This window comes from Tachypleus tridentatus, chromosome 2 (genome assembly GCF_004210375.1).
Source record: "Tachypleus tridentatus isolate NWPU-2018 chromosome 2, ASM421037v1, whole genome shotgun sequence".
NCBI lineage: Eukaryota > Metazoa > Arthropoda > Merostomata > Xiphosura > Limulidae > Tachypleus > Tachypleus tridentatus.
Window position 1 is genome coordinate 38,490,763 of NC_134826.1, and position 21,132 is coordinate 38,511,894.

General features: G+C 33.2%; 1 protein-coding gene across 1 annotated transcript in view; it reads right to left on the reverse strand.

Annotated features, from left to right (window-relative positions):
* LOC143241087 (uncharacterized) overlaps nucleotides 1-21,132 on the reverse strand; it is a 62,846-nt gene that overhangs the window by 18,584 nt on the left and 23,130 nt on the right. The gene's annotated exons all lie outside the window — the stretch shown is intronic.

A 21,132-nucleotide genomic window follows, 5' to 3' on the forward strand; every position in this document is an offset into this window, starting at 1 on the left:
CAAAATTCAAACAAGAATATTATCTCTGAGGTACACATAACTGTTATTGTACACATTACAAGAGAAAAGGTCAAGATATCAAACGTTCTAATGAAAATACTTACAAAACTAATCTTTAATTGGTTAGCTCAAATCGAAAGACGTTCTAGTTAAAATATTAAAAAACTGATCTTTAATTGGTTAGCACAAACTGAAAAGAGAAAAAAAAACACTTTACGAAGACGTAAAGCAACACGGTGTGTTTGATTTACTGACTATAAAAAAACAGTTTTATAAAATAATGTCATATGTTTAAGCGTCAAAACGTTATGATAGTAGTTTGACCAATTATCACCTAAAACGAGCCAGTGCAGTACCCATTTTCGTTGGTTTCTATTTTATTTTACAACAAAAAAAGGAAAAATATGTCGCTGGTTATATCTGTTCAGCTGTATCATTATGGCATAATTCGGTCAACACAAGGTACGCCATAAGGAAAATCTCTTTCAATTTTATATTTTAAAGTTTGGAGACAGCTTGATTTGTTTGTTTATTAAAAATTAACCACAAAACTACACAATGGGGCTGCCTGTGCTCTGCCCACCACGAGTATCGAAATCCAGTTATTAGCATTGAAAGTCCCCAGATGTTTCACTGTGCCACTGGTGGCAAGAGATGGTTGGATGGGTAGTGATGATGGTGACATAAGCTTGTCGAAATGTTTTGCATTGTAATAACGTTTCTTTCACTTTCCATTCAAGCCGTCCATAAATTTTATTTTCTAAAAAATAGGGTTTCTCGTTATCAAGAAAGAAAGTTTGTTCTTTGTTCCTGTCTTGAACTTATTTTGCAGGCAGGATTAGAGTAAATTAACCTATGAGACCTTTGCTCCCATTTTACGGGGCCCGGCATGGCCAAGTGTGCTAAGGCATTCGACTCGTAATCCGAAGGTCTCAGGTTCGAATCCCGGTCACACCAAACATACTCGCCCTTTCAACCATGGGGGGGTTATAAAGTGATGGTCAATCCCACTATTCGTTGGTAAAAGAGTAGCCCAAGAGTTGGCGGCGGGTGATGATGACTAGCTGCCTTCCCTCTAGTCTTAAACTGCTAAATTAGGGACGGCTAGAGCAGATAGCTCTCGAGTAGCTTTGCACGAAATTCAAAACAAAACCAAACAACCCCATTTTATAAGCTATAATTTTATGCACCAGCAACACCAAGCGTTGGGCGCGCGTATATCCAATTATATTTTTTTTACACATCAACTTTCTTTACCTGCCTACCCTCAATTTGAAGTTATTTTCTGCAAGATTTATATATAAGACTTTCGGTGTGGTTAAACACATCAATGGAAAGGGGATGACCTCCTGAGTCCTAAACTGTAATTAGGTCTCAAATCGGACAAAAGATTTGTAATAAAACTTTTTGCTTGCAAATAAAAATGTAAATTCAGATCTGTCCTATGAGCTAATATACCGTGGCTAAAAAACGGGTTTTATATGACTAGAAACGACAAAACATTGCAACTCGCACAACTAGTATTTGTTGAAACTGTCCTAATGGTTATTAAGCAAAATTTTGCTTAAAAACTATTTCTGTTTAAGAGTCTGAAACTTTTTTTTCTAAATTACCTCACTAAATTACAACTGAATTGTATAATTTCATAATAAATGCTTAGAAACATCAATGTTGCAATCTTGTAACTACAGATGAAGCTTATATACTGTACTAAGTGAATTGACTGATCGCTTTATTAAGGCCCACCGCTAGTACAGCGTTATGTCTTCGGATTTATACCATTAAACTCAGGGGTTCGATTCCATCGGTGGGCTCAGGAGATAGCCCGATGTGGCTTTGTTATAAGAAAAAATACAAGAAACACGCTTTATTAACATTTATATCATACCTACATACACAAAACTTCATTTATATGTATTTGTTCAATAAACTGATTGTGTCATGGGTCTAAGGGACATGATAGCGGGTATGAAAGACAATTATGCCCCTCTTCATGTGAATCTATAAGCAGTGACAACAAAGGATAGCATGCTATCACAATGAAAACTGAAGCCATTAAAGGGTTGGCGACAGGTTTTAAGATAGCTGAACAAGTTTGGTAACTGCGAAAGGTTTGTGTCAGATTGTGTCTTTATTGGCTAATTTCTTAGACCACGCCATGTAAAAGTGTTCCAATATCTGCCACACTTCAATCAAAAACTGCTGTACATATATACTGTGTATCTCAGAAGAAAACAGAAAATCATGGCTTCATCAAGGTTTAGAACATAAATTGTTAGGGAAATTGACTCGAAATCAGCAGGTCGCAAGTTCCAGTACCATCACAGAACATGCTTGCTGTGATCAGCCGTGAGAACGTTACAATGTAACGGTCAATGTCAGTATTCGTTGTTAAGAGAGTGGACGAAGATTTTCAGAGGGTAGTTTTGATTATCGCTACTAAATTAGGGACAACTAGCGCAAGACCTAAAGTAGCTTTGAGCGAAATTAAGAACAAACAAATTTTGGGTAACGAATGAGTAAAATTGCTTAATTTGTTGTGACAAACAACTAGAAAGTCTAAATGTTCATGTATATAAAGTGTTAGAAAAAGGCTTATGCTTTGCACGTAGATTCGCGAAGTAGGAAGATTGTTTGTTTGTTTCTTCATGACGAGAAATCCCTTGAAATAAAAATGTATCTCAGAACGGCTGGTGTGTGTATTAACATGTTTATTGATAAGCAGAGAACAACGTTTCGACCTTCCTAGGTCATCTTCAGGTTAAGAAAGAGAGAGTTTGCAACTGTTCGTTTCTAGGCGCATATCTTAGGAACAAGAGTGTAAATGGCTACGGGATTGTAGGTGGCGTTGCAGTGGGTTGTTAGGGTATTAATTAGTATAGGCATAAAGGTGTTCCTTTATATTGGTTTAATTTTGATTTTAGTTGTATAAGTAGGGCTTCTTTTATTTTGCGTTTGTTTATATTTGTTTCCTACTTAGTATGTGGGAATTGTCTGTAGTTATGTTGTGTTTATTTGATTAGCATTGTTCAAAAGTGTGTGAAGGTGTTTTTTGTGTTATTTCAATCTAGTTTCCAATTTGTGCTTGTTTCTCCAATATAGAAGTCGTGGCAGTTGTTGTTTTGAATTAAACACAAAGCTACTCAATGGGCTATCTGTTCTCTGCCCACCATGGGTATCGAAACCCGGTTTATAGCGTTGTAAGTCCGCAGACATACCGCTGAGCCACTGGGGAGCAGGCAGTTGTTCCATTGTATTTTATAAGTTATATTAGTATTGTGTTTGTCACTGAAGTTTCTATATAGTATGAACTTTATTTTTTTTTACCTGGTTTATGAATAAATTTGTTGTTTACTAGAATGTTGTGTTTTACGTTTTTCCAAATGTTGGACACAAAACATGCTCGCCCTTTCAGTTGTGGGGGGTTATATTATGTTTCGATCAATCACACTATTCAATTGTAAAAGATTAGCCCAATAGTTGACGGTGGGTGATGATGACTAGCTGCTTTTCCTCTAGTCTTACACTGCAAAATTAGGGACGGCTAGCGCAGATAGCCCTCATGTAGCTTTGAGCGAAATTAAAAAAAAAAAATGTTGGTTATTTTTCGCTGGTGTCGAGAACATATGGGATGCAGCAGTGTAAGGTTTTGTAGTTTGTTGTATCTTGGGATTTATTGTTGTTTGTTTGTTGTTGGTCTAGGAGTGTGCTTATAATTTTTTCCACGGTTTTTTGAAGAAATTTGTTGATGTTGATGAAATGTTGTTTTATTTTGTTGATTTCATCGTTACATTTATCAGGTTATATAGTTTTGTGGCTGTGTTTACTTGGTTTCTTAATATGTTGAGTTTTGTTTTGTTACATATGCTGCGTCCCAGGGATAGTACAATCCACTATGGATGATTTTTCTGTGGATTTCTATTTCAAATTGTATATCAGCTCTAGAGATCTTAATGTTGGGGTGTATCGAGTTAACGTGATTGAAAAAACTGGTAAGTGTGTGTGAATCCAGCAATTGTATCATCAACAAACCTGTACCAGTATACGACTGTACTACACGGCTGAAAGGGCGAGCACGTTTGGTGTGATGGGGATTCGAACTCGCGAATAAGGAATAAATTATGAAAATATTGAAATCGAGTAAAATAAGAAGTTCTAATGAGGTAGAGGCTATTAGAAAAGAAAGTCATTAAATTATTATGTTTTTAATTTAAACTGAACAATAATAAACATAATATTGATAGTAAAATCGATGAAATAAATCGATGAAATAAAAAAAATATATATTTATTTTTAAAGCAGTAAAAGGTAGACGAATTGTAATACTTAACAAAAGTCATTATAGGAGCAGAAGACATATTTTAAAGAAAGATACATACCGAAAGCTTGGGAATAACCCAATAAATAAATATCGTGAAAAAAACTAGTGTTAAAATAGTATAATTGTAATTCCTTAAGGGAAAAAGTTTAGTAGCAAGTAGATTAATTGCACCAAAAATACATAAAAACAAAAACAACTTTAGACCCAGAGTACAATTGTAGGTACGTCATCTTATGAAATAGCATGTTTTATATCACAAAAGTACTTTTTCTTGAAAGATAAAATACAATATACAGTTACGACTTCTGTATAATTTGTAGAGAAGATCGAAAACATATAATTAGAAAAGGATGATCTACTTTGTATCACTTGATGTAATATCATTATTTACTAAAACTCCAGTAGAAAATGTGATTAGACACGTCGAGAAGAAATTAAAAGAAAACCGAATTCCTGTAGTCAAAATTATGAGCATCTTGAAATTAAGAAAAGTGTGTGTAGGATACCCATTTTACCAAAATTATTATAAACAGAAAGAGGGTTTAACCATGGGATCCACCTTGTCACTCTTGCTATGTAGCCTTTATGTGGGTAGTTTAAATTATGGTAAATTTAAACCAGAAGTTTTGATTATTGTTGTGGTAACAGTAAAATACAATAATTTTCTAATTATTCAAATAGTGAAGAGCCATGAACTATTTCATAATAGTATCAATTTTTGTATTTATTAGTTAGAACAGCATGCGTATCTTTTCTTATAGCAGAGTCACATAAGGCTATTAGCTGCGTCCACCGCGAGGAATCGAACCCTAATGGGAGCGTTGTAAATCTGTAGACTCACCGCTGTACCAACGAGAGACTAGTCAGAACACCAACAAAAGGTAACTTAGACACATTGTTTTCTAGAAACGCATTTTCTATTGTTATGTCGCTACACAAAGAATCATGTCAAATAAAAACTAAAAAATCTCTGTATTTTATATATATTGTATATAGCTTTAAAAATATGTTTAAGACAGAAACATTTAAATAGCGAATTGTTATTAATTAAGTGCATAGCTATAGAAAGATGATTTGAACCAAATATAGTAGACTAAGGACTTAAAAATGTGACAATGGTGCAAATACAGCTAAAAATACCACATTACAAATACAGCTGAACATACCACATTACAAATACAGCTAAACTACCACATTACAAATACAGCTGAATATACCACATTACAAATACAGCTAAACTACCACATTATGAACACAGCTGTAACTACCACATTACAAATACAGCTGAATAACTACATTACAAATACAGCTAAATACCACATTATGAACACAGCTGTAACTACCACATTACAAATACAGCTAAACTACCACATTATGAATGCAGCTATAACTACCACATTACAAATACAGCTAAACTACCACATTATGAATACAGCTATAACTACCACATTACAAATACAGCTAAATATACCACGCTACAAATACAGCTGAATATACCACATTAAGAATTATCTATGAAACAACAAGAAAACAAACTTTATGTTTACTTTACGCTCTACGTTTAACAAGTCAGTTATATAAAGTATTTAAAAAACATCAGATTTTTTATAACATTAAATATTAAAGCTATATTATAAATCATGAAGTCTTAAAAAAAGACAACAACAAGAAGTAGTAAATAATGACGAATGATCAGCAAGTCAACATGTTGATGTGTTATAAAGTATGTCTTGTAATGTCATGTAAGTAACTCCTGAAGAGTCCCCGCTGATACAACGGTTAGTCTACCGATTTACAACGGTAAAATCAAGGGTTCGATTCCTCTTAGTGGACTCAGCAGATAGCCAGATGTGGCTTTGATATAAAAAACTCACACAAACATAACTCAAAAAGAAGGTGTAAATCACGTCGAAACTTGTACACGTAGGGTGCTGTTTCAAATCATTTATTGTAATGTGTAAACGTTCTATATGATTGTTCATCATGAATTAGTATATTGTATTTCATCCAGTAAGGCAAGGAGTCTTCGGAGATTAAAGCCATATTACCTTATATACTTTTTCGCCTCAATCACTGGTGGCCGGGTGATTAGGGCGCTGGGCTTGTAATGTGTGGGATGCGGGTTCGAAACCCCGTCACACCAAACATGTTTGCCCTTCTAGCCTTAGGAGAGTTATAAATGTGACAATATTGTTGGTAAAAAGAGTAGCCCAAGAGTTGGCGGTAGGTGGTGATGACCAGCTGCTTTCCCTCTCTCTAATCTTACACTGCTAAATTAGGGACGGATAGCGCAGACAGCCTTCGCGTAGTTTTCCGCAAAATTCAAAACAAATATAATAATCGGATACAAATTTGACTAAACATATTGGGAATGAACGTGAAAGTCATATTTGCCATCGTGACCTTCTGCCACCATCTCTTAACCCATTGTAAATCTATAATGAATGGGTTAAAATCTAACAAGATACCTTTTGACATTTTGTCTAGACTAATTCCACACTAAGACACTGACAGCATGTAATACCACTTGGTGTAATTACGTTTTTCTAAAACGTTATACCTTTCTATTATACCTGGTCAAGTGGTATTGCTTCTCATATGTAACCTATGACAAGTTTAAAGGTGCTTTTAGCCTTTGTGTTGTACCACAAATTAAAATTCCATATTACCTAAGATTATACTCTACTATATCACTTTATGTATCACATTATATACCACATTATGAATCATTTTATATATTACATTATATATCACTTTATGTATCACATTATATACCACATTATGAATCATTTTATATATTACATTATATATCGCATTATGTCTCACATTATATATCACATTATGAATCATTTTATATATTACATTATATATCGCATTATGTCTCACATTATATATCACTTTATGTATCATATTATGAATAAATTTCTTTTGTACATCATATTACCTTACTTTAGTGTATTTCTGAAATGTAGAACCAATATTTGACTTATAATTCTATAATTTTAAGTTTCCTGTCGGGTATTTACAAATTCTAAACATTATATCGCTGACTTAGGAATAGATCTATTTACGCTCAATAATGGATCTAAATACATCACTGTGCATGTTAACATTTTAATTGATAACAGGATGTGTCAGAATTTAGTGCAAGACGTCGATAACAGTTTTCGTCGCATGAGATTAATTCTGCCAACTCTAAGTTATTAATGTTTGCCTATAAATTAATCAGAACAATTCTATCAGTACTGAAAACTGTAAATTTTGTTTTATTTAAAACATGTAATAAATATAAATTATTCGAGCCCCTCTTCTAATCCTTGATAATGAGTTTAATACTGGTTGTTTCTTATTGCATAAGTATTATGAACTGGAGAATATATCCAGTTTTGAGGGTATTCTTAGTAAATGGTCTAGAGAGAAGCTTGAAAGGTAGAAAAGTAATTGTTTTGTTTTGTTTTCTAAAAGCCTAACAGCCTAGCAATTAATTATTTGTTAAAGCTCATACATTCGGTTGTTCTGTTACCTGATCGTTGTAACATAATCATAAACTCTAAGGCTTAAAAAAAACAAAAATTTGTGATTCGATCCCTGTGATAGACACAGCATTAATAGTCCATTGTGTAGCTTTGTGCTTACCAACATAAAAAAAAATCATTTTGCTGAATTGAACACTGTAGTTAAGTTTTAGCTTTGTAATTTTGTATAACGAATATTACATTTAAACTATAAAAATTAGCTAAATAAATCAAAATATTTAAGGCTTTAGCCTCTGTTGTCGGTAAACTGTGTATTTTATCTTTGTATATTTTAATCGTATCCATTAAAGTAAGTTTTATCTGTAGATATTAAAGCTTTATCTTTATAATACTTCAGTTTAGATGATGAAGTTTTATCTCTGTATACTCTAACTACATATATATATATATTTTATCTTTATAACACTTCAGTTTAGATGTTCAGATTTCATCTTTATAACGCTTCAACCTTAGAAGGAAATGGAAGTCTTCTAGTAATGGAAGAGTGGACCAGTTGGTAGCAAAAAGTGGCAAAATTCTCACACAATTTTTTGTCGTACCCCCTTGGTATGCAATCTATAATATACCACGAAAATTATGATAATAGGAATTGGACCATTAATTGTTTTTATGTGATTTTTAATCACCTAATTTAGCATAATGAGTTTCGAGGTCTGTTTTAAAAGTGTAGTTTTAACTTTAATTTATCGTTTTTCTGCCATTTTTTGTCAGATATTTGATGTAAAAAAATCACAATTTTTAAATACAAGATGCAATATATAAAAAAAGTTGAATATAAAAGGTAGAAAATCAAATGTTCAATAACTAATATCGTTTACACTCACGATAAAGTCATCCCTCCGTTTGGACAGCGGTAATTATTCGGATTTACAACCTAAAATTAGAGGTCCGATTTCCCTCGATTGACACATTATACAGCGCAATGTGGCTTTACTACTAGAAAACACACTCAGCAGAAATCAAATATGACAGCAACATAAATACATTGCAAAAAATGGAAGTCACAAAATAGTGTAAAGTAGAGTTTGTTTGTTGTTTGTACAATAACCAAATGTGTCCATATTTTGTCTTAATGATAAATAGCTATTTATTATAATCCCTTGGAACGGTCAATTTTTGGTTCAACGGTGTAGTAACATAAATAATTCTGAGCCATAGTTAACGAAGTCGAAGGCACTTTTTGATTAAATAAATTTAAATTTGTAATTTACGAAAGCTTTTGCTTTGTGTTGTTGGAAGTAAAGCACAAAGCTACACAATGAGCTATCTGTGATCTGCCCACCACGGGTATCAAAACGCAGTTTTTAGGGTTGTAAGTCCGCAGACATACCACTGAGCCACTGGAGGCATTCTGTGTAAAAATTTAGTAAGAGATTTATAACAAACGTGCAATGAAACTGATAACCTAACGTGATACAAAGCTTATTTTCAAAAACTATTTAATTTTTTTAAATTTGAGACCTTATCAGGAGTCCTACGAACTTTGATAGATGATTTAGGCAGCATTTCGAAACTGAGCTGACAGTGAAAAGGACAACAATTGGCTATTATAGAAACACTTAAAAAATAAATTGGTGACAATCCATCTATGCAACTCAAGAGTACAGAGAAATATTTTAAAAATCTTCTGCCTCTCGTCTTTGTCTAAGAACTCTTTGTGGTAAATTAAATGCATTTCTCCGGATATATTTTCATCTTGCATTGGGATAAGATTAACAGGTTACTTTTAACACCATTTTAATGAAGGCTTGTACATAAGGCTCTAGCGTGAAAAAATAAAAAACACAGCAAAATCATATTTTCAGTAATGTCGAGAAAACCCACTTGTAGAAAAATATATATGTAAAAACGGCTCGTTTGGGTTGAGAAAATATTTTACGTAGAGGAGTGAACAAAGAAAGAAAGAGGTAACTGACCGGAAGCTGACCACATGTTTGAAAGGGGTTGTGTAACTGAGTGTCGGAATGTAGAGGTCGTGCTTAGATGTTTGAATATATAATTTCATATTATTTATTTTATTATTTTTAACACAGATATAAAGGTGTTTCTTTGTATTGGTTTATTTTGGGTTTATGTTGTTGTATAAGTAAGACTAAGTAAGGTTTGTTTATGTTTGTGTTTTTATTTAGTATGTGGGTGTTTTCTATGGTTATGTTGTGCTTATTTGATTTGCAGTGTTCGAAAACGTATGAAGGTGACTTTTTTTGTTCTTTGAATCTGGTTTCCATTTTTCTACTTGTTTCTCCAATATAGAAGCCGTAGCAGTTATCACATTGTATTTTATAAATAATGTTGGTGTGGTGTTTGTCAGTGTAAGTTTTTACATAGTATAGACCTCAGTTTTGTGCCTGGTTTTTGAATAAATTTGGTATTAACTGGAATGTCATATTTTGTTACTAGTTTTTGTCAAATGTTGGTTATTTGTCTGCTGATGTCGGTAATATATAGTATGCAGCAGTATATGGTTTCGTGATTTTTTTATTCGTGAGATATATTTACTTTTGTTGGTTGATTTTGCTTTCTGTCTAGGAGTGTGCGTATAATGTTTTCTACGGTTTGTGGAGGAAACTTATTGATGTTCATGAAGTGTTGTTTTATTTTGTCTAATTCATCGTTAATTTTATCTGGTGAGCATAGTTTTATGGTTGTGTTTATTTGGTTTCTTAGTATGTTGAGTTTTTGTTTTGTTTCATGTGCTGAGTTCTACAAAATAGAAATTCACCGAAAAGGAAGCTAGTTCTGATGTTGACAACAATATATGATTTTTATATATGTAAAAGCGTCTCGTTTGGATTGAGAAAATATTTTACAACCACAACTATATACAAACAAATGGCCTAAGCATGGGCAATCCAGTATCACCAGTTCTAGCCAATATTTTTATGACACAAGTTGAAACACAAGCAAATAACACAGCATTAGATCCACCACTATACTGGTACAGATATGTAGATGACACGGTTGCGGGATTCAAATCTACAGAAGACACACTTAATTTTTTCAATCACATTAACTCTATACATCCCAACATTAACTTCACATGTGAACAGGAAGAAAGCAATCAAATGTCATTTCTTAACCTCAAAATTACAAGAACCGACACACAGTTTAAAACAGAAATCCACCGAAAAATCACTCATACTGGACTACACATTCCTTGGGAGTCATCACCACCCGCCACAAACTCTTGGGCTACTCTTTTACCAACGAATAGTGGGATTAATCGTCACATTATAACACCCCACGGTCGAATGGGTGAGCATGTTTGGTGCGACGTAGATTCGAATTTGCGACCCTCGGACTACGAGTCGAACACCTTAAATGTTCGATGGGTTAAAATCTGGCCATGCCGGGCTTAAACATAATCCTATTAATTTTTGCAAAACAATTGTGACAAACTTTAAATTTTACTAGGTGTGGTTCGTTTGTGAATTTCATACAAGTTATACGAAGGCTATCTACATTAACCGCCTTAAGATCAGATGAAAGAAAGTTAGTTATCACTGCCAACTCTTGGAATACTCTTTTACCAAAGAATAGTTGGATTGACCGTCGCTCTATATCACCACCTCGGCTGAAAGGAGAGCATGTTTTGATGTGACGGGAATTAAAGCCTGTGACCCTCAGATTGCTAAATGAGCGCCCTAATTACTGGGCCATTCCGGGCCCACGTATATGACAAACGAGTATGGTTTAGTCCTGAAATGACTACCTTCATCAGAAATTAATTTTCCCTCACAAAAGCTAGACTTTTTAAAATCTAAAATATTCGCTAAGAGCAATTCTCATCGATTCTTTACCGGTTACTCCTGTCTGAGTTTCAACAATAAGATGTCTGAATGACCAATACGTTTTGCTACCATAGAAAACATGGAGTTTGTTTTAGTGGGTATGAATATATTCTACACAGTTATCTGTGATGTCTTCACTAGTATGCTTGAAAACATTTAAAACAATCTCTGACATTGGCTTTTGCAGACTCAACTATATTAATTAAAACAACTTATTCTTAAAGCAACTCAAACTTCCTACAAATGTTTATCACAAAGATCCACTGGGATGTCATTATACGTGCATTTTTTCAATTTATAATATTAATGGCTCTCCTAAAAATAGGCCTGTTCTGAGTTTAACAGTGTATATTTAAATGATATAGGCTTATTCATATTCTACAGTTTAATAGGTTACACTTCAAGAATACGCTTAAAGGGTGATGAAAGCAGGTATTCCTAATTAGCAAAATATAATATTATAATATTTTTAGAGAATATCAGTATTCAAATATCAAATACTCCCCCAGCAGTACAGTGGTATGTCTGCGGACTTACATGGCTAGAAACCAGCTTTCGATACCCTTGGAGAGCAAAGCACAAAGAGTTCATTATGCAGCTTTGTGTTAAATTACATATTAACAAACCTTAACTTCACACAAACAATATTAACTTTCCTAATAAATAAAGAAATAATGTGCGTGAATAATAATTACTACTAGGTCTGAAATAGTGTGCGTGAATGATAATTACTACTAGTTCTGAAATAGTGTGCGTGAATGATAATTACCACTAAGTCTGGAATAGTGTGCGTGAATGATAATTACTACTAGGTCTGAAATAGTGTGCGTGAATGATAATTACTACTAAGTCTGAAATAATGTGCGTGAATGATAATTACTACTAGGTCTGAAATAATGTGCGTGAATGATAATTACTACTAGGTCTGAAATAATGTGCGTGAATGATAATTACTACTAGGTCTGAAATAATGTGCGTGAATGATAATTACTACTAGGTCTGAAATAATATGCGTGAATGATAATTACTGCTATGCCTGATTTTAAGGAGAATAAAATGTTGATTTATTGGCTTCCCTCTATAAACATTTTTTTTTTCTAAATTGCGAAAACTCACTTATTTGTTTATAAACAATTTTAATAATATTTTATAATAACTAATATTAGAGATCAATATGGTTTAGATTTATTGCACTATTGTTTTTCGAACGTCATAAAACAATATGTACAGTTTTACCTTTATCCTTATTTCTATGTTATTTTCCTTTGTTTTGTGTGTGTGTTGAAAAGAGAGGCCTGGCATGGCCTAGCGCGTTAAGGTATGCGCTTCGTAATCTGAGGTCGCGGGTTCGCGCCCGAATCGCGCCAAACATGCTCGCCCTCCCAGCCGTGGGGGCGTTATAATGTTACGGTCAATCCTACTATTCGTTGGTAAAAGAGTAGCCCAAGAGTTGGCGGTGGGTGGTGATGACTAGCTGCCTTCCCTCTAGTTTTACACTGGTAAATTAGGGACGGCTAGCACAGATAGCACTCGAGTAGCTTTGTGCGAAATTCCAAAACAAACAAACGTTGAAAAGAGAATCTGGCTTCCTTGACCTCCTTCGGTTACGCTACTATAATATTATCAAGCTCCATTATTCTAGTGTTGCAAACGTAACTCAAAAACAACAAAATACTCTTCAGGTGCTTTATATTTTCAGGACAAAAAAAAACACTTTGAAATCTTATCTTTACGGGCCCAGTATGGCCACGTGGTTTAAGGCGTTCGAATCGTAATCCGAGGGTTGCGGGTTCGAACCCCTGTCGCACCAAAATGCTCGCCCATTCAGCCGTGGAAGCGTTATAATATGACGGTCAATCCCACTATTCGTTGGCAAAAGAGTATCCCAAGAGTTAGCGGTAGGTGGTGATGACTAGCTGCCTTCCGTCTAGTCTTACAATGCTAAATTAGGGACGGCTAGCGCAGATAGCCCTCGTGTAACTTTGCGCTAAATTCAAAAGCAAACAAATAAATTTATCTTTACGCGAGTCTTCACTATATTTTAGGAACGATGCCATCTGTGCTTGATATATTCGTTTCTGTATTTCATAAAGGAAAATTTTAATATTCAATGCCGTCAGGGTACACTTTTAATCTTATACTGGCTACCAGTGAGACTGAATCGTCTGATCAATCTTATACGCTGTCAGTTCAAAATGCGTCGTTTCTGTACATGTAAATCATATACGCAATCATCGCACTCCAATATATAATTTCAAAGAAACTCTTCATATAATCGACAGCACAGGAGAGCATAAAGCAATACTTCCTACTAATAGTGACAGTTGTGAGTGATGATACTGAAGAATTCTTAAAGGCTTACATGTAAGTCACGTGCTACAAGAAAATGACATCACCAGATCCACAAAATATGTACATAATGTTATGTTAGGTCCTTTTATCTGAAACAAAATGAAAGTTTACATTTCTTCTTTTCTAACGACTTCTATCTCATCAGTTGGGTCATAAAACACTCAAACAAAAAATCTGACGTAAAATTGATAACGGAAAAGATTCGAACTTGGCGTTTTCTTAATGGAAACAAAAACTGAATTCACAGAGATTTGTTTTTAAATTATCTATAACTATAAAATGTCTAGAAGACTCTTTAATGCTGATATTTCAATTGCTTTTACCATCAAGGTAATATGCATGTTTTAATCACTTCTAGAATTACAACTATGTTACACGTTTCCAGCATACAAAAAAACACGTGCTACATCTGCTACTTATAGCTTCTTTTTTACAACAGCACAAATATTCAACTTAAAATGTTAATAATAATTACAAATATAACTTAAGTATTTCCACAAAACCAATAATAATAATACTGTCAATATTTAAAGTATTGTAGAGAAAGCTCGAGTTGTTAGGACATTTTTAAAGAACACAGAAATAGCCCTAAGTTGACTTGCATAATTTGAAACCAGGCGTTCATTAGTGAAACATTTAAACCAGTTCATGTAAACATCTGATTTAATTTTGTAGATAAGAAGAAATTAAGTACCCTTAGTGATAGAAAAATGTAAAACCAGAATTAAACTTTGTGAATCGTATTTGTGAAATTAAAACAATTTTATAGTAATTTGACTAACAACGATTTATGAACATAATGAAGTATTTTTTATGTTTGAAAACACATAACGTTTCAATAAAAGCTCTTCATTATGCTTTGGAATCATTGTTTGTCAAATTATTATTATATTAGCATAATGTACTCTAATACACAAGTATTATATATTAATGTATTGTTATTAATTTCATAAATTTTCGTTCATAATATTTCCACCATTGGCGAGTGTAGTTTATATTATATATATTATTTTGTGCTTTAGAATTCTATCCAACAGCAGCATAAGGAAAAACATTTCTCAACGTATTTGTGTCTCTCATATTTTCTGACCTCTAATGCCTTTGAAAGACAAACTGTGATTAAACTGCTATTATTGTGTTAAAAATCACATAAACTACAGATGTGTTGATGTTGTTTTTCACGTGCGTTCTAACCACTTCATTAATGAAGTGTAAAAATAACATTTTAGATCTGTCTTTTGTCTGTCGCAAGTAGCTGCCCAAGAAACCTTTCTTTAACACTTGGATTCAGCAATCGGAGTGGACGAAGAGACAGAAAGGATTCTCTAAAATGCTATTTATGAATATTAATATAATTAACAAGGTATGGAATTTTCTTTTAATGTCTTGCTCAACATTCAGTTTCATGATAATATGATTATGCGTACTCCAAACATCTGTGTTGAACATCTGACAAGTATCATTTATGGGTGAAAACGATCGCCAAAATACGTAAAAATATTAATAAAAACCACTTTTGTCAAAACAAAAAGAACTGATATTAATGTTGTATTGGATTATATGACCTTTATAAGTGTTGTTGAAATCAATGGGAAATATTATATGAAAAATAAGTGAATATACGCTAGAGAACTATGTATCTCGATATGCTCACCAGCTGTTACCTAAAATTCTACAGGAGTTTTGAAATAACCACTTTGTCGTTAAATAATGAAAAGCCAAATTCAGTCCAGTTGATTCTGATCAAAATCAAGAATGGCTTAATTTAACAGGAGAGGAGGGCTCACTGGAATCATGAGAACTCCTACAACCCTGAGTAAATAGTCTTTAAATACAAGTTGTGCCCACATACTCTTTTACTGAGAAGCAAGAATATTTACTGACACATAATGTAGATAAATGACGGACCAGAAACCTGAAAATATGTGTCATGAAATAGTTTAGTGTTTCTTTCTTCAGGAAAACATCTTGTTAAGTGGAATCTCGAAATATAAATCAATCAATACTATGCAGGAGTCCCTTTTATTAGCTCTTCGGGTGGGCGAAAAATAGTCTACTTACATTGGCATCTCTGTGTATTACCAGTGAAAAGCAAAATCAGAATAAAAGGGTAAAATATTAACAACTGATAGGAATATATGGCATAAACAACAGGTATCATATAAGAAAGAAGACGGGTAGATATGAAAGACATTATGAAACATGAGTTATTGCCTGTACCTACTTGCTATTTACAAAACACATGTAAATCATGTAATAAATCCATATTATTAGATGACTCGCTGTTATTACTGACATTGGTAGTTGATGGCAAAAAGTGTCAAAATATTTGGTGGAAAGGCTGATTCATATGTTGAAAACTTTAGAAAAAACGCACAGAAGTATAACAGAACATACATTGAGTTTGATCGATACAGACGTCACTTTATCAGATGTAACACAAAAAATGACTTACACAGATATATCAAACAATGAAGGGAGTAACTGGAAATCAAAACGTGTTGTTACCACAGGACTACTCATATTTTTCAAACATTATAAGAAAACAAAGCAGGTTTAGTTCATTTTCTCTCAGAAGAACTTACAATGTTTAAAAAACAACGTTATATCTGTTAGGGATTTTTTTTAGTATAAACAAAAACAGCTAATAGCAATAACAGAGAACTATGTTTGGGTGGTTTGAAACCAAAGGACAAGAAAGTAGATACAAGAATAGATTCTTCATGTAATACATTCTGATAGACATTCTAATTGCAATAATATTATTATAATAGGAAGGGGCCTTAAAATACTATTACTAATGCTTTTAATTGTGGTTAGAATAAGAGACATCGATGTACTATTACTAATACTCTTAGTGGTGTTAAAATAAGGAACACCAATGTACTATTACTGATGCTCTTTCACATGTGAAATATTTATGATGGTCGGAACAGTTAAGAAACGAAAATTTATTGTAGTCAACAGAATTCTGGAAACAAGCATGCTAGTTTTTGTTTTGTTTTTTTCGGCGCAAAGCTACACGAGGGCTAGCTGCGCTAGCCGTCCCTCATTTAGCAGTGTAAGACAGGAGGGAAGGCAGTTCGTCATCACCACCAACCGCCAACTCTTGGGCTACTCTTTTACCAACGAATAGTGGGATTGACCGTCACATTATAACGCCCCCACGGCTGGAATGGAGAGCATGTTTGGTAATACCAAGATTCGAACTCGCGACCCTCGAATTACGAGTCGAACGCCTTAACACGCTTGGCCACAACAAGCATATTAGCAAAAATAAATCAGAATTTGGTTCCTTTCCATGGTCTTACAAGCATGGATACAACGTCGTATTTCCAATAAATTTCAAATAAATCAGCTTTTAAGGTTTCTAAAGATAATTTTATATTACTAGAAGGAGTTGGGAAAAGTAATTTCACAAAGGAAAAAAATTACAGACGTTGAATCATTCGTTTGTAAGTTGTAGAAAGTGTTGACGAAGCGTGTAACGTTACGTTTGGAATATCTAAAGAACCGAAACTCATGCCACCAATCACCGATACTGAATAATGTTCTTAGAGAAGTATATTCCAATGAAAAGAATAAGACTTGTTTGACGTGTAGGTTTCTTCTTAGTATTTTTGAATCACAACATTAACATTTTAAATGAGACATATTAATTATGTAGCCTATAAGAATAATCAATGCACATCAATACTTTTGAAGGTTAAAAGTGTTTACCATTTTGTGTCTATAATTTCGAGATCATCTTGAATTCTAACATGGTACCCCTTAAAATAGCATTTATCAGATATCCAACATCTTTTATTTGTTTGTTGTTTTTGTTGTGTTCTGGGGGGGGAGTTTAGCGGTTAAATTATTTTAAAAAAATATTAAACCTTTTATGGAAAATAGGACTACACCCTCCACCATAAAGAGTATTGCTCATATTTTATAATGGAAAGACAATTGTTGATAAATAAGTTTGTCTATACTTCTTCGGTATGTATAGAACCATAAAGAGAATTGCTGGTTTATTATACTGGGAAAACCGTTGTTCATAAGTGAGTTTGTCTATACTTCTTTACTATGCATAGCACCAAACTCTCCACCATAAAGAGTATTGCTGATGTCTTATATTGGAAAGACCATTGTTGATAAATAAGTTTGTCTATACTTTTTCGGTATGTATAGGACCATAAAGAGTATTGCTGGCTTCTTATATTTTGAAAACCATTGTTCATAAGTGAGTTTGTCTGTACTTCTTCAGTATGTATAGGACCAAACTCTCCACCATAAAGAGTATTGCTGATGTCTTATATTGGAAAGACCATTGTTGATAAATAAGTTTGTCTATACTTTTCGGTATGTATAGGACCATAAAGAGTATTGCTGGCTTCTTATATTTTGAAAACCATTGTTCATAAGTGAGTTTGTCTGTACTTCTTCAGTATGTATAGGACCAAACTCTCCACCATAAAGAGTATTGCTGATGTCTTATATTGGAAAGACCATTGTTGATAAATAAGTTTGTCTATACTTTTTCGGTATGTATAGGACCATAAAGAGTATTGCTGGCTTCTTATATTTTGAAAACCATTGTTCATAAGTGAGTTTGTCTGTACTTCTTCAGTATGTATAGGACCAAACTCTCCACCACAAAGAGTATTGCTGATGTCTTATATTGGAAAGACCATTGTTGATAAATAAGTTTGTCTATACTTCTTCGGTATGTATAGGACCATAAAGAGTATTGCTGGCTTCTTATATTTTGAAAACCATTGTTCATAAGTGAGTTTGTCTGTACTTCTTCAGTATGTATAGGACCAAACTCTCCACCACAAAGAGTATTGCTGATGTCTTATATTGGAAAGACCATTGTTGATAAATAAGTTTGTCTATACTTTTCGGTATGTATAGGACCATAAAGAGTATTGCTGGCTTCTTATATTTTGAAAACCATTGTTCATAAGTGAGTTTGTCTGTACTTCTTCAGTATGTATAGGACCAAACTCTCCACCACAAAGAGTATTGCTGATGTCTTATATTGGAAAGACCATTGTTGATAAATAAGTTTGTCTATACTTCTTCGGTATGTATAGGACCATAAAGAGTATTGCTGGCTTCTTATATTTTGAAAACCATTGTTCATAAGTGAGTTTGTCTGTACTTCTTCAGTATGTATAGGACCAAACTCTCCACCACAAAGAGTATTGCTGATGTCTTATATTGGAAAGACCATTGTTGATAAATAAGTTTGTCTATACTTCTTCGGTATGTATAGGACCATAAAGAGTATTGCTGGCTTCTTATATTTTGAAAACCATTGTTCATAAGTGAGTTTGTCTGTACTTCTTCAGTATGTATAGGACCAAACTCTCCACCACAAAGAGTATTGCTGATGTCTTATATTGGAAAGACCATTGTTGATAAATAAGTTTGTCTATACTTCTTCGGTATGTATAGGACCATAAAGAGTATTGCTGGCTTCTTATATTTTGAAAACCATTGTTCATAAGTGAGTTTGTCTGTACTTCTTCAGTATGTATAGGACCAAACTCTCCACCACAAAGAGTATTGCTAATGTCTTGTACTTGGAGAACCATTGTTGGTAAATGAGTTTATATATATATTTATTAGTATGTATAGCCTAATTAAGTAGTGCACATAAGCATTGTAACGTATTGAATTTGATATAGTGCTGGAAACATGTAAGACCTTATAACACAAACAATGAGAGCAACAAACATGCCGAGCAAACAACCCTAAGAACGATTATATAACTTGAAATAGAGATGCTAAGCTTCAACAGCCGAATTTATCTAAATATTTCATCTCCCTTGTAAATTATATGCAACCTTTGTTAAAGCCTTAATGTTATTTTTATATTCATAAAATGTTTAACCATGTTTATGAACACTATTTAATTATGCCACGAAATTTTAAATGTTAGAATTATGCATGGTTTCAAAAAAGTTAAAAACTTTATATGTTGATACATATATGATCCCTTATTTCCTCGGAAGCTAAACACAGCGTATATTATCTTATTCTTTTTACTGCAAAAACACAAGTGATCTCATATATCGTAATAACTAAACATAAAAAAAAATATATTTTAGCCTGCGCTTCATGTGCAACAAACAAAACATATTACCGAACAGAAAAGGATATCATTCTCCAGAGGTCATCCTTTCGCCACTCAATCAGTGAGAACTTGGAAGCTCATTATTGCTGAGTTATGTTCTACTTTTTATTTTTCATTAGACGAGAAACCACAAATTCTACTATAGGCAAGTATGAAAAGACAGTTAATTAAACTATAAACTTTTATGATATTTCTTGTATCTAAAATATTTAAAGTCGGCAGAAAGAAATTGTAATTCCAATATATTCCATTAATCTACGACGAAGTTTAGTAGCTGTGAAATTGAAAAATTGCCCCCCCGCTAGTACATGTCTACGGATTTACAACACTAAAATCAGGGGTTCGATTCCACTCCGTGGGCTCAGCAGATAGCCCGGTGTGGCCTTGCTGTGAGAAAACACGCACATCGAAAATATTAATTTGTTCTTTAAGCTCTATGCTCTAAATTATCATTGTAAAACTTCTACGTGATCAATAATATATTTGATTGATGAAAAAACATTTATTTTAGGTACTACCTTTGGATGGAGTAAAATCATGTTTTAAGAATAAACTTTTGTCACGACACCTGGAGTTAAAACCGTGGATCTTGTTATATAATATATTACAGGCAAGTAAATCAATAATTTTTTTTTAAATATTGGTAATGGAATGTTTTCTTTTGAGATTATTTTTTCGAAATGTTCATTTGTAAACTTTGCACTTTAAAACGTTTTCAGAAAATCAATTTCAAATATAGAAAAACAGCTATTCATAATTAAGGCTAAAAGCAAATAAACTAGCTCGTTTGTCGAAACCAAATATGAATACCATCATAATAAAAACTTCCACCAAATCTTAAAATAAATGATCAATTAATTCTTAAGTAAACTCTATTGATGTTACCGTGAGATGTTAGAGAATTTAACATCAATAGAATATTTCATCTGGACATTTCAGTCTCCGTAGTTCCCTCAAGTGTTCTAGTAGAAAGTTTTAATCTTATGTTCTGTATATTACGTTCCA